This window comes from Ictidomys tridecemlineatus, chromosome 3 (genome assembly GCF_052094955.1).
Source record: "Ictidomys tridecemlineatus isolate mIctTri1 chromosome 3, mIctTri1.hap1, whole genome shotgun sequence".
NCBI lineage: Eukaryota > Metazoa > Chordata > Mammalia > Rodentia > Sciuridae > Ictidomys > Ictidomys tridecemlineatus.
In genome coordinates this window covers 122,723,713-122,738,604 of record NC_135479.1, presented here as the reverse complement: position 1 = coordinate 122,738,604, position 14,892 = coordinate 122,723,713, and the positions used below count along the sequence as shown (strand labels likewise).

The 14,892-nt window shown below is 38.4% G+C and overlaps 1 protein-coding gene and 1 long non-coding RNA gene across 2 annotated transcripts in view; one reads left to right on the top strand and one right to left on the bottom strand.

Annotated features, from left to right (window-relative positions):
• LOC120884390 (uncharacterized) overlaps positions 1 to 7,498 on the top strand; it is a 37,781-nt gene extending 30,283 nt beyond the window's left edge. The window contains exon 4 of the long non-coding RNA XR_013436648.1: positions 7,339 to 7,498. This is a non-coding gene — a long non-coding RNA (uncharacterized LOC120884390). The remainder of the gene's footprint in view (positions 1 to 7,338) is intronic.
• Positions 1 to 13,386, bottom strand: part of Kcnmb2 (potassium calcium-activated channel subfamily M regulatory beta subunit 2) — a 242,537-nt gene extending 229,151 nt beyond the window's left edge. Inside the window, exon 1 of the mRNA XM_005330285.4 lies at positions 12,927 to 13,386. The gene's annotated coding sequence lies outside the window, so the exon portion shown is untranslated. The remainder of the gene's footprint in view (positions 1 to 12,926) is intronic.
• Between the last annotated feature and the right edge of the window lie 1,506 nt (positions 13,387 to 14,892).

The window sequence follows — 14,892 nt, the reverse complement described above, 5'->3', positions numbered from 1 at the left end:
AGGTAAACTCTCAGTAAGGCGATTCACAGGAGAGAAATTTGGGAGATTTGCATGATGCCCGGGTGGAACATAAACAAGAAACAATGAGTGTTGCTGCTTTTCCTGCTGACCTTTATTTAACAGAACTCTCTCATTAGAAAACAGCTTGCTTTAGCTTATTGTTAACATTGCTGTTTGTTCACCTGCTCTGAAAAAAAGAACAGGCAAGGATCAGCAATGAGGTAGATTGATAGTTTGCTTGCATGATGTCGTTGCTCTTCTCTCTCTAATTCAAATTCTCTCTAATTCTTTTCTCTCTGCAGGGCAATAATTGATACCATTGTTAAATTCAGATACAAATCCAGTGGGCAAGGGGCTGCTATGCAAAGTCAATAAGAAACACAGTATGGGATACAACGATATTTTAAAGGAAATTGTAATAATATATAGAGCAGAGCTAGATATAATAGAATGGCCAACTTTGTAGGTGAAAATAATCAAACATTGGTCATTTCAGGTGATTTATATTTTTGTAAGACTCCTCAGCTTATACTGTCCAAAATTATATAGGATAAGCAACACCATCCCAGTTAACAAAGACAGACAGTTTGCCCAAAGACACATGTTAGGTGAATTTGAAACCCAGCTCAACATTCCATCAACTCATTATTTTATAAAGTATAAATCCTGTTTTTAATATGTAAATAGAAGAAAGAAAAATAAAAAATTATTTGCGTATAGTTATGTGATAAATTAAGTAGGAAAAAGTAAAATTTATTAAAAGAATTCAAAGATTGGAGAGACCCCTTCTGTACTGGAGGACAAGCAATAGAATGGGAAGAGGGAAAAGGGGAAGAGAATGAGGAAAGGTTTTATTAGGAAAGGACCACTGAAGGATAGGTGGGATTTTGACGAGTGGAAATGACAAGGGAATGAGACAGTGTTAGTCAGCTTTTTGTAGCTATGACAAAATGCCCGAGAAAAGCAACTGAAAGGAGGAAAGATGTGTTTTGGCTTATGGTTTCAGATGTTTCAGTCCATGATTGACTGGCTCCATTGTTTCTGAGCTTGTATTAATGCAGTACATCATGGCAGAAGGGCATGACAGCTGGGAAGAAGCTAAGAGAGGGAGAGAGGGACCAGGGATAAAATATGTCCTCCAAGGACATGCCCCCAAGACCTACTCCATCAACTAGGTCCTGCCTCTATATTTCCACCACCCCCAAATAATGTCATCAAATTGTCAATCCACTGATGAGGTCAGAGCACTCATGAACCACTCACTTCCTGAAAGCCTCACCTTTGCACATTGCTGCATTGATGACCAATCCTTCATCACATGAGCCTTTGGAGACATTCCAGATTAAAACCATAATGAAATTTTCCTGAATGTGTAAAATCCGTGGGCAAAGGGATAGAGGTGTGAGTACGTGAATGATGTAGTTGAAGGGTGGCAAGTGGTGTCCTTCAGGTGCAACCCAGGACAGGAGAAGTGGGCGGAATAAAGAATAGGCTGGAAATTTATCAGGACACCAGAAACTGGAGGATCTTGAGAGACTTTATGTGCTTGGTTCAGTGAAATCCAAGGGTCTGTGCTCAGGGAAGATCCACAACCAAGGTCATGCTTTGGAACTATTCATTTGAAAGGGCTGTGTAGAAGAAAAGGATTGCAGAACAGTTTTTCTCAAAACATATAGATGATGGATCTACCTATGATGTTTGGTAATTTTCAGGCCTACTTATTAAATATAGGCCACCCAAACTGATCTTTTTTAAAAAGTTCCCCTGATAATTCTTGTGCAATTGATTCAAGGACTGTAATTTGAAAAATATCAGACTAGAAGTGAAGAGGTCAGTTAGCAAACTATTTTATAGTCAAGATGTGCAATCAAAGGGGTTTTATTTGGGAAATAAAAGGAACCATATACACACAAAAAATATTTTGAATGAAGAATCAACAGGACTCAGTCTAATGAGTATATAGTTGGAAGAGGAATCAGCCACTTTCAAACCTGGGAGATTGATGGCATAATAAATAGAAGGATGAGACATGGATGGAAGTATCAGGTCTTGACAAGTGTTTAGTTTTGTCAACTGTCTTTTGGAGTCCAAAGATGGTGGCCACCAGGAAATGTTTATTAGGTAATGTGCAACCCAAGGCTCAAGTTGGAGAACAAGGTCACGGCTGGAGAGATGGCTGGGGATTCAAGTACATCAGATGATATTCACAATTACTAAACAAGTTTAGAAAAGTAAGAGGGGAAAAAGAGAATCCTGCAAAGAAAAGATAGGAAAGAACTAAAGGGTAGGAGGGGGGCTGGGAAGTTAGAAAGTTAAAACATAATTAAAATCAAGGGAGGAGAGGATTTCAAGAAACAAACAAAAGCAAAAACAAATAATAACAACAAAAATCCATGAGAGAGAGAGAGAATGAATGTGTGTGTTTGGGGGTGGGGGGTGGAAAAAAAGACTGCAATTTCTAAAGGCTTTTTGAAGTAAGGGAATTCTAGTCCTGTTCCAGAATCTCACCATCTATCTGGTTATTCACGTCAGAGATCCACATTATCCTTGCCACAGTCTCACATTTAGTTCATCACCAGCTCTATGCTATGACATCTAAACATGTCTCCTTCTGGCCACCTGTCTGCCATTTCGCTGCTGCCCATCCAGGCTGCCATTCTCTGTACTGCTGCCACAACCTTGCAGCTGGCTTCTGGGTATCCTCCCGGGCTCTTCTCTATTTTGATCACAACACTGGTGTCAGAGATTCCCTTACAGAGAGCAGATGTCTTGTCCTGCTAACTACCTTGATGGCTTTCCACTGCTCTTAGATATTGGGCAGGCTCCTTAGTGTGACCTGTAACATCTTACCTCGTGGCTCTTTGCTGCCTTTCCAGCCTTCTCTCCGATCACAATCATTTGCTGTGATCCTCTAGCCACTCTTGGTCCCTGCCTTCAGGGAACAGTCCTCATCTTCTCTCTGTGTCCGGATTTCTTTTCAATCTAGTTTATTATTATTATTATTATTATTATTATTATTATTATTATTATTAATGACTTCTCTCTCTCTCACAATAGCTCCATGAGGGCATGAAACTCTGTGTTCTTTTTTCTCCCTTCCTTTCTGCCTCTAGCTCTGTCCCCCCATCTCTGTAAATAGATTGGCATGTCTGCTTGTCTCTAGCACGCAAACATGGACTCACACACAGCACTCTTGGTGAGTGCCAAGCCAATGTGCCAGGGTTTGGCTTTGGCTTTGGCACATGCTTTTCCTTGGCCTAGAAAGCTTCTTCTCTGGCGCCTGCTCCTTATAATGCTTGCTCTTTTTTCCACTTCTCCACTTTACCACTTAGCATCTCCATCATCTCTTCCTCGGAGAAGCTTTCCCTGACACCCTTGACTACATTAATGTCTCCAATTAAAAAGCCTCTCAGCGCTTATTACATCTGTAATTGTATATTTATTTGGGAGAGTATTTGAATAACGTCTTTCTCCTCTAGGACTACAGACTCCATCACTGGAGGGGGCGATTACTTCTGATTTGGCTCAGTACTATAAGTCCAGTACTCAACATGGTTCCTAGCCCATACTGGATGTTCAATAAATATTTATTGAGTAAATGAATAAGTAAATGCAAATGTGAAATGAGGACTATCTTCAAGTATAACAGGTTGGAGAATAGATTAAAATAACAGGCATCTGAGCACATACACAGGCAGAGGGGAAGAATCTTCTCTTAGCAAAAATACTAACCACCTTCGTATGCCTGAAATCAAAATTACACACAAGACAACTTGTCACACAGGCATATAAATCAGAGCACATCTGCCTCCTTTATATCTTTTTTTTTTCAATTTCAGTTCAGCAGATACTTAAACCACTTATCAATGGGGAAATAGACCTAGGAGATTGAGAAGTAGATTATAATAGACATTCTCTGCCTAGTTTTGTCTGTACCAGGGATATTGTTATTTTTTTCTACCCTCAAAAATACTTTCTTAAATTTAGTAATATGTTATCTAAACCATCCTCCTTTAGCTATACACTTTCTCTCTTTCAACAGTTCTTTTGATTCATTCCAACAGAGAAGTGGCTCCTATGCTGTTCTATTTTTATATTTTAAAAGCAAATAGTTACCTTGAGTTGTCTAAACACAGAGCCTCACAGGCTCTTCCCAAGTACCATACAGGATCAAATAAAACCACTAGGAACCAAAGTTAATCCAGTCACTGGTCATCCTCACAGGGAGGAAGAAAATGGACTGATCCTCTTATTTTCCCTCTAAGGTTAGGCAAAAAAAAAATTTCTTCTGGAAGTCAGGTGATTATTTTTTTTCTTCTAGTTTCTTCATTTGGAATATACTAGGAGATGAAACAAAGATAATCAGTTATTCCAGAATTACTACAGAAGTACAATCCCCCTGAAGAAGTTTTAGCTCACAGTGATGGAGCATACATTCTTTATGTGACCTGAAATTTTCTGATGTTTATGCAAAACCAAACTTGGGACTTTAAAGACTTTCTCATGAGGGAGAGCTACCAACTGCTCTGTCTCCTTCCCATAAACTGGCTTATACAGCATGTCCAGAATGAGTCTCTGCATCTGATGCAAAGCAAGAAAGAGTCTAGATTTGCATTTGAATTGATGGCTATTTTTAACTTTCTCAGAGTTTCACTAAGAAAGATATTTTGCCTCTATGGATAAGAGTTATGGAGTTGGGTACTTGACCTTGACCAGCATCCTGGTGAAAAATTGAATGAAAACAAAAAGTCTTAAAAAAGTCTGATTAAAAACCGAGCCTATTATTTATAAGGTCCTGAACTATATCTCACAGCTCAGTGGAATTCCTAGACACAAGCAGCCTAGTAAGAACTTGATTTTGAAAAGTTTCTAAATCGAGTCTGCCTTTGTAGGAATTCTAGAAGGACTGGTTTTGTAAATTATTTCTAATCATGGAAATGCCTGTAAGTAATTTGATCCAGAAACAAACAGGAAACATCATGACTCTGGAGTGAGCTTCTCTTCCTTCCTCTTCCCTAAGATCCCCACTTACTGCATAGTGCACAAAGTGATTTTATGGAATTAAGATTTATGTAGTTTCTAGACCACTAAGTCCCCATTCAAGTAACTTGGAAAATGAAGAGAAATTATTTGCCTGATTTATGTAATATGGCCTTGCCTCAGGGAAGGGGTGAAGAGGAGATTCTCTATTAGTAAAACTGTTATTTTAAAGAATACATACATATATGTGTATATATTTAGCATAGTTCTATTCAGGCATGAGTTACCAAAAACAGTGTTTGTTCTCAATAAGTTTGTAAACTTTTTATCTGAACTCAAAATTATACTAAAAAGTTTTAGTTACATATTGTGTTACTTGTGTAACTATACTTCTTTAGTCATTGAGCGGGTTTGTTGAAAACTGAAAATGAACTCCCAGGTCCAGAGTCTTTTGGAAGATTAATTCCACAGTCACGGAAAACACCAAGGTGACAAGGAATCTGCATGTTGGGATTCATCTGACATTTTCCCCATTTAGTTCAAATGCTGCCAAATGTAAACCAAAGCCCTCCTGTCCAGCATTCTAAGCACCTTCTCTTTTTTTCCTGAGAAGTCAGCAGGCTTGACATCTTGACAGCTGACTTACCCCCCATCCCCAGCTGAAATTCTCACCCTGGCTCATCTGTCACCCTGGGTTTGATGAGGGAGGGGGCTTAGGCATTTGCTATCTGAGCTGTCAGACTCCAAGGCAGCTTCAGAGTGAAGTTCCCACCATGTGCTTTGCAAAGATAGGGTAGCTTCTTCTTCTGTGGGCCAACAGCAGAGAGGAAGGGAGAGGAAAACAGTCAGAAGGAACATCAGATACAGATGGAGAATATGAAGAGGTGAGAGACCAGGTGAATGAGAGGGTAGTAAGCACAGAGCAGGTCCAGGGCTTATTATCATAAGATAATCCTACTTAGCATCCTGTTTCTGTGTATAATTTATTTGTCCACATGGTCTTTTACCCTCTTTAGGTCAAACTGGACACTGCGAAATCTAGTATACAGATCATTAATTCATTCAAGAAACTTACTGAGCAGTAACTACTACAAGAAGTCTGCTAGATACTGCAGCAACCATGATACAGTTCTTAACCTTCCAGGGGCTTACAATTTAATGGGGTGGGTGGAAGAACAGAAATAAATGAATCAAAGACCACAGCATCGTGTTATAAGGCCTTGAGGGAATTATGCATAGGGTATTTTTGGAACAAAAAGAGCAATATCTTATTAATATTATTTTTAAAAAAGACTTAAACTGTGACATTTTTATGACAATGGCACCTACACTTTTGGAGAGAGATACTACTATTGGTTCCGATTGCTGTGATAGAAGTAGATATGGGAAATTTTAAAAGAAATCTCTACAAGAATACAATCATTAGCTGCAGAAATGAAGCTCCAAGGATTCAAAATACAATAAGTTATCTGGTGCAGGCTGAAGTTCAGAGTTGAAGAAAAGGAAAAGTTCTCCTATGTAGTTGATCAGTATTTGAGAGTTTCTTGATAGTTTAATTGGAGGCACTGCAATTTTTATTGGGCAATTAAATGAAACACCCTTTGCCTTCACAAATTAGTCAAGCTAAATCTGGAATAATTGATGATGCTAATTGCCTATTTGATGCACACTGTGCACTGAAGTCACATCTTATGATTGTGCATGTGGCTGGCCAATGTGGTCAGACTTCGGCCAGAGTGAAGAGGCTGGAAATTTTAAAACTGGAGCCTGACAAGGCTGAGGGAAGGTTCTTGGTTGAAGTTTTGTCTCCAGTATCTGTATCCATAAAATTGGGCTTGGTATCTCAGAGAGGCAGTCATTTTCCTTAATTTTTTCACAATTACTTCTTTTTTTGGGGGGCCCTAATAAGAAATGTCACACTTTTCAGGAAAACCTGTCTCTTGTTCTGGTCAGATGCTCCACAGCCTCAAACTCCTCTATAATACCTTAATGCTAATGACTCAAATGATATCTATTGAATGAATTTGGAGACATGCAATATACCAAGAAATTAAAGCTAAAGAAGGGTTGGGGATGTGGCTGAAGGTTGGAGCCCTTGCCTACTGAGTGTGAGACAATGGGTTCAATCCCCAGCATGGTAAAACAATACAAAACAAAAACTAGAGGTGATCTTTAAAGAAAACCTCTCAGTGTCATATGCAATTAATGTTCACAATTTCATCTTAGGTAATTATAGTTAAGTACAAATAGATAATACATAATATGTACTCAATTTGTACTAACACCTAGTGCTAGATTATTTTATTTAATCCTCATGACCTCATAAGTTATATGTTATTTCTATTTGCATTTCTGCAGAGGAGAAGGAAACTCAGCAAGCCAAACATTTGGCGACAGGCAAAACTGGTATGTAAACCAAGGTGTTCATAGCTGTGAAGCTGGTTCCAGTGTTCATTTATTCTGCATTTAGTTTGTTTGTGGAAGTTGGAGTCTACGTTTTGTCAAGGGAAGAAGTATGTTAGGCACCCATGGTGGGGGCGGGGGGTGCAGGGGCTCTTCTTCAGTTTCTCCCTTAAAAGATTCCCCTAATTACTGGCAGCCTTCAGTCACATAATACATTAAAGATGGTTCATCTGACACTCTGTTTATCAAGAGCCTCTATGAATGAAGGGAGAGAAAATTTTGATAGTTTACTAGATCTTTGACCTTGATCAGTTTGATTAACTTCTACACACCTAAGTTTTCTTATCTGTTCAATGGAAAGTATAATATCAGCAGCTGAGACATGATCTGAGGATTAAATGACAGTGTCAATGGAGAAACTATTACTGCTTAGGCTTCTCCTCTTCTGCAGGTACTCTGATAGGGAAGTGGCATACAGATCACATTTAATCGTTAACCCAAAAAAGTTGATATTATTGTCATCAAGTACCAAATAGGAAACCAAGGCTCAGTAACATGTTAGCAACTTGCTCAAGGTTTCCTACTTATCAAGCAGAGACAGTCAGATTCAGACCAAGTTTTTTGATTCTTAAAGCCTGTGCTTATCTTAGATGATGTGTCTTTTTCATAGTGCACCACTTCTTTGACTATAAAACATTCTAGAAATACTGGACTTTGTCATTTATACTCAATTTGGAAAAAAAGATTATTTTATTACATTTTATTAAGTATTTGAAAACAAACACTTTATGAATGGTATAACATCTCTGTTAAATTGATCATGAAATTGTTCCATGCTGATTTAGGGTGAATGAAAGTGAATGGTACAGTTATTGATTATTATGGTTGGTTCTTATTGCCACACAGGCTACTTCAGGCTTGATCCTGAAAGGCATATTGATGCCAACTGCAACTTTCAATGTGGTTTTGCCATTCCTTCCCTGACCAACAAGAGAGAGCAAAGAAAATATAGACCATGTTTATATCCATAGTCATTTTCATAGAAGATCTGTAAAGATGTCCTTTTTGAAATAGAAGTCATCTTCCGGATAAGATCAAATTCAGGCAAATTGAATTTTTATTTACTTTGACATAGATTGGAATCAGTGATGTGACTTTTCCCCCCATCCTGTGCAGAGACGAGGAAGAAAATCATCTTACTAAATTTTCTTGACTTTTTTGAAGGTGTTCAGTATCTTTCTTTTTTGGAAAGAGCAACAGGGTGTTATGACACTGAGCTCTGACTCTACAATTGAAATATTTACACGTAGAATCTAATGCTCCTAATGAATTTTGACAGGGCAAAACATTGAATTCCTATGTTAAACAACTTGTTCATTCATTCAACAACTGTGTGTTGTGCGCCTACTACGTAAGAGATCCTATTCTTGATGGAACAGCAGAGAAAAAGCAAGACCACTGTTTTCATGAGGCTTACATTCTAGCAGGGGGAAGATAGACAAGGAAACTTAGCATGTAACCTGTCGTGGATATCGTGGTTTGCTGTAGAGATAGGAAGGCATGGGCTGGGAATGAGAAGTGAGCAAGGTGGCGTGTTTTAAAAGACAGTTTTCAAGGAAGTCTTCTCTGATAAAGTGACTTTTAACAGAGACCTGAAAAAGTGAAATGGCTACCTACGTGAAGAGCTTCCTGGGTGTCAGGAACAGCAAAGTTGAGGGCTGTAGGTTTAAAGTGTGCAGTGAGTTTGAAGAATAGCACAGGAGACTGGCGTGGCCAAAGTGAGGTGGGAACAGGATGGTGTTGACAGAGGAGGAAGGAAAAACCAGATGACTCAAGGGCCTGAGGGCCATTGCAAGCTTTGGGCTTCTGTCTGCAGTTGGATGAGAAGACTGGAGGCTTGTTAGCAGCACTTATGATTTAATTTTAATTTGATATGACCACTGGTGTTGGGTACAGAATTAAATGTGTATACAAGAGCAGAGGGAGACAAAGAGATCGATTGTGAAAAAAAAGACAATACATTTGGGAGTTGGTGGTCAGTAGTGGAAATAACAAGAAATTGAATTTCAGGTATATTTTGAAGGTAGAGGCAAAAGAATTTTCTATGACATGGGAAGGAAAAAGAAGTTTCAAAGAAGACTCCCAGATTTTTCTTCTAAGCAAGTGGAGTAATGGAATTTCCATTTACATACATAGAGAAAATATGGACAGAGGATATTTTGTATGGAACATGTTAAGTGTAGAATGACTATAGGACATTTAAGTGGAAATTTTATATAGCAAGTTATGAAAGTATGAGACTGGATGGTAAGTCTAAGATAGGGATTAGAATTTGGGTGGTTTCTAAAGTTTAAAGACTGGATCTGACTGATTTAGAGCTTAGTGTAGATAAAGAAGAGATTTCCAGTTATGATATAAAACACTCCAACATTTTAAGATTTAGCAGACAATGAAGAACCAGAAAAAGAGTTTTTGAAAATTATCTGTTTATATAGTAAGTAGAAATCTCTCTCTCTCTCTCTCTCTCTCTCTCTCTCTCTCTCTCTCTCTCTCTCTCACACACACACACACACACACACACACACACACACACACACACACACACACAGTCTCCTTTCCTAGAAAACCCAAGTGAAGAGGTAGGAGACACTCTCTGAGGAAGAGTGATGCTGAGTTTTTCATGACCTATTAAAAACTCCAAGGAAACCCTGGCAGACAAATGGCATCTCTGCTCCGTCTTGGTTGAACAAATAACTCACTTTGGAATTTGGGGTGAAGCACATGATCTGAATGGGCAAAGATGGTAATGCAGTTTAAAAAGGAGATACAGATAAACTTTCATGATTGTCTTCTTGTGTCTGTTAATACACTACATGCTCTTTGAAAAATAAAAACTTTAGCAACTGTGCAAAGAAAGAGTACAAAATGTATCTATCATTACACCAATGAGATACCTGCTGTTAACATTGTGGTGCACTTTTTTTTTTATGCACATGTGTATACTAACAACATTTAGGATTTTATTGAATGTACATTATTATAGTCTGCTATTTGATATAATATCAAAGACTTTTTGAATATTCATTTTTCATGGTGTTTTGGTGAGAGAAGAGAGATGATTGGAGAGAAGATTGCGCTAGTGTGAGCAATGTCTTGTCCAATGTCATTGAATAAAGTGGGATGGTGACAGTGTGTATGTACAAGAGAAAGAACAAAATGACTCTGGATTCTCAGTTGTGGTAACTGATGTAGTGACTGTGTTGCCCATAGGACCAAGATGGTGATACTGACTTTGCTTATTTTTTTATGTCGGGATGGATTCCGGAGTTTCCTCTTATACAGATTGTTTGCTTTCCTTACTAGATATAGTAGCAACCTCAAGGGAAGAATGTTTGGGAACATTTTGGCTACCCATGTAAATGGGCAATGAAATTAATTTGTTACACAAAGTAGATTGTTTGAATAATTTACTTGGCTTGGCTTTCCTCACAGCTGACAAGAAAAATAGTCATCATTCTCCTCTAGCTTGCATTTCTGTGGGAGATATAGTCAAAACACACCAGCAAGATTTCACGTAGCAACTTTCCCCATAAGTCTGTGAAAATGTTGAAAAATCATCCAAATTTACCAGTAAAATACTAAGAGCATAACCACAACAAGATCATTTCTCCCATTGACAAGTCTCATGGCACAAATCACCTCTAAAGTAAGTATTGGATATGATTAGATTCAGAAGATATTGGTAAAACCAGAGCCAATGAAAGTCCTCTTAAAATTGATAAGATCAATAGAAATACTATCCATTTATAAACTTTTGCTATCACTAAGTAAAATATGTCTCTGTGTTTCTGTGTATCTCAAGCTTTCTCTTCCTACAGATAGGTTCTTGACTGGTGTGCTCAATTGGCTGGAGAATGGGACTTGACAAGGTCAAGGTCACACTTTCTGCTAGCCACAAAGAAGCAGAAAACTATAGCCATCAATAGCACCAGGAATATCCCACACAGTGGTTTCGTGAATATGTGCTCTTGGTCACATAGGAGATTTAGAGAGAGAGAGTTTAGCTGGTTCAGTAACATCCATTACATTGTTATGAAAAGCAGACACACAACTTCAGGCACAGATGCCACCCGCTATGGGGCAGCGATTTCAACTTTGCATGAGAATAGCAGTATATACACAGAAGTTCGTAAATGCACAAACTTGATTGCATCAGAGAAAAGCAAAAGCCCCACTTAGCCTTAATTCCATTATTTAGCTAAAAACAAACACACTGCAATTATCTTTCACTTTTGTTTCTAGTTAATACTGCATTAATACCAAAGTTGTTGACTTAATTGAAGAATACTACATTCTTTTACAAAAATGCTAGTATTTTTTTTTGTATCTTTACCATTCAAAATAACCAAATCAACGCATAAGAACACAAAGTTTTTCAAAATAGAAAGTGATATCTTTGCATCTCAGAGTTTGTGAAGTCCATCAGAGAAATAAGACAACATTACCGAGGATTCATTCACTACGTTGCTGCCACTTCACAGTGAGGGTCATGTGCAATGACAAAGATTGAAAGTTGCACCACAGATCAAGTTAGGGAAACACAGGTTTCTGATCATTGCACTTTTGCTTCAAAGATCTCAGCCTGTGATTTCCTGACATTTCCTATTCCAATGGAGCTCTACTAATCCCACATAAAGTACAAAGCAGTGTAAGTGCCTCTGCACATCTACTCATTATCCACTGGACTTTGGAACCCAACTGCCCCTCTCATCTTTCAAGGAGAATTGTGCTTTTATGCTGTTCATTAAAAAAAAAAAAAAAGGTAAAAATGTCAAGACCATAACCTCTACCGAATCGCATTTACATCTGCAGCCCGGCAGTTGTTCAAAAGCAAGAACAGACACAGAGAGAAAGCCCCTTCTTCAGTCTAAAACTCTTAATCTCCTTTAGCAAAACCTTTAATACAAACAGTGTGGATCAGCCTTTCAATATGCAAGATGGACGAAGGTACCCAATTTCCTTCTATGATAGATTAAACCCCAAATAGTTCTTTATGAGGGAAATCCATCATAATCTTCCAATTTCTCCTTTAAAAACCACACTCTGAGTACCAAAAGCACATTGACCATGGCACTAAAATATTTACCTAACAGGTTTCAGGAGCCTCCTCTTTATTTTTTTGGACCTTTATGCCTCCCACCCGCCAAAGTCTTCACTCAACCCTCCCACTAGCCCCGCTGGCACCACAGATAAGAAGCAAACTGTTTTCTTCGTGACCTCTAAGCATTCTACTCTATGGGAAAAGCAACGTGGAATGCACACTCAGCAGGCTATGAGCCAGCCTGGAGCCCGTTCGTCCTCGAGGCATTTCTGTCATAAAAAACATAATACCCTCCACTGTGTTTTGCTCTAAGCAGACCGTCTCCCACTCCCCTTCCTGCTTCTCACTCGCACCTGGCTGCAATTCGTGACCCACACAGCACAGAGCAAACAAAAAGCACGGAAACAGCAACAGATTCCTTTGTTTTACATGCAAATCCTACCTCCGGTAGTTGTCACATCTTCCTCAAAAGCCACGCTTAATTTTTAATGACAGCGATCCAGTGCAGTCTTCCAAATAGCCACGGTGATCATCATTACCTTTCGTGCCTAAAGCCTTTGTAGACCATTAATGTCACAACCCTTGCTAACTCATAGCTTTAATACTCCTTGCTCAAAATGTCTGAAAGAGTTTGGAAGGACAATAGGAGTGACAGGCACGCTAGACAGCCATGCTTAAAATTAGTTGTCGGAAGCTCCGTTGAAGCTGCTTCATACTGTTTTTAAAGCGTGCAGGAGGTAGGATTTATTAGCCTAGGATAGGCATGCTGTTTCTGTTTTTATTAAATACTGTAATAGGCTGTCTGTTAGCAATGCTGTGATAGGTCCAGCATCACTTCCCCACTGCTTTCGAATTCTCATATTAAAAAGGGAGAGAGGGCTCAGACTTCCTTCCCACAGACAACACCCTGCCTACTGGATCAGATTTCCAAATCCTCTGTAACTACAGGAGAAAGAACTTTTGTAAATAGGTTTTTCTACATGGAAAGTGAACTTGAGAATAAATGCTATTGGATTTTCTTCCTCCTAGCAAGGAGATCCCCGCTCTTCCCAGTTACAAAAATAAGTGATCTCTAGAGTTAGGTACGAGAATCAGTCAAATAAGAAAAGTTCTCATCAATTACTGAGGTATGATTTATGAGATATGTTTACATAAAATCTCAAATTATGTATCAAATGGACTGAATAGACCAACGAACGCATTAAGTTATTATTACAAGCTGATTTATGAAACTTTTGCTTCTCATTTGAAGCATGCACTACTGTCAGACAGGAAAGAATGAGGGGTGGGTAGAAGAAGTACAGATGTGTACACTACCTGGATCCATTTTGTACAGTCATGAGAATGGTAGATGAAAGGAGGATTTCTTACCATTGTCCAGTGAAGAGGAGATTGTGTGTCTAGAAATGCTACTCTGAAAAGTTGTAAGCACCTTTCCAAAAGGGAAGCAGAAAAAGTTCCTGGTGGCTCACAGTAACATAGAAAATGCTTTATATTCTAAGTACCCATATATAGTCCTTTCTTTCTGCTTTTATTTCTCCCTTCCTGCGACCCCAAGTGCAATACTTTTGTAGTAGTTACTATGGAAACTGAGTGGTCTGCTCCTGGGGAGGGGCTTAGAGAGAGTGGCAGATGTAATATGGATGAAAATGTGGTGTACTGTCCTATAGAACTGAAAAAGAATAGTGATTAACAAACAAACAGAAAACCTACTGCAAATAAACTCCTAGAACAAAACCTCAAAGGGAATGATTGTAAATCATGGTTATTTAATTACTAGTAGCTTTGTTATCGAGACATGCTGTATTGATTAGATCATAGCATTCACTATTTTATTATATGCAAGAAGTGAACATCTGAATTGCTCAGATGTCTGATAAAAGGGAGGCACTATTTAGTCCTTTTCTCTTTCTAAACTTCTGGTTGTCAGTTTGAATATGCACTGATTGTATATGACTTTTAGTTGTTACTTGACTGGTGACAATTTCTTCTCAGGAATGAAATGTGATTTAGGGGGAAAAAATCTTTTTGTATCACAAACCATAATCATATTTCATTCTAATTGGGTATCCTTATAGTGATTTCCTTGGGGACAAATCAAGTCAGAAAACACTTACTGCAATTTGAATTTCAAAAAATAATCTGTGCCCATTTAGTTGGTAGGACAGAGAACAATTTTCGTATTTTTCATTCTTTAAATAGAAAATTATGTTATGTGTCTAAGACCTTCACGACCTCGTGATCAGGCAAGAGAAACGATTTTTTATCAGAGTAATTAAATTTTCAAAGTTGTAAAGAGGACGAGGAATATAAAATTATTATCTTTAGTACCTCAGTCTCACAGTTTGTAGTTGGAGAAATTCATACCAGCACAGTGAGAGCACAAAAATCCCAAAGCAAAATTGTCC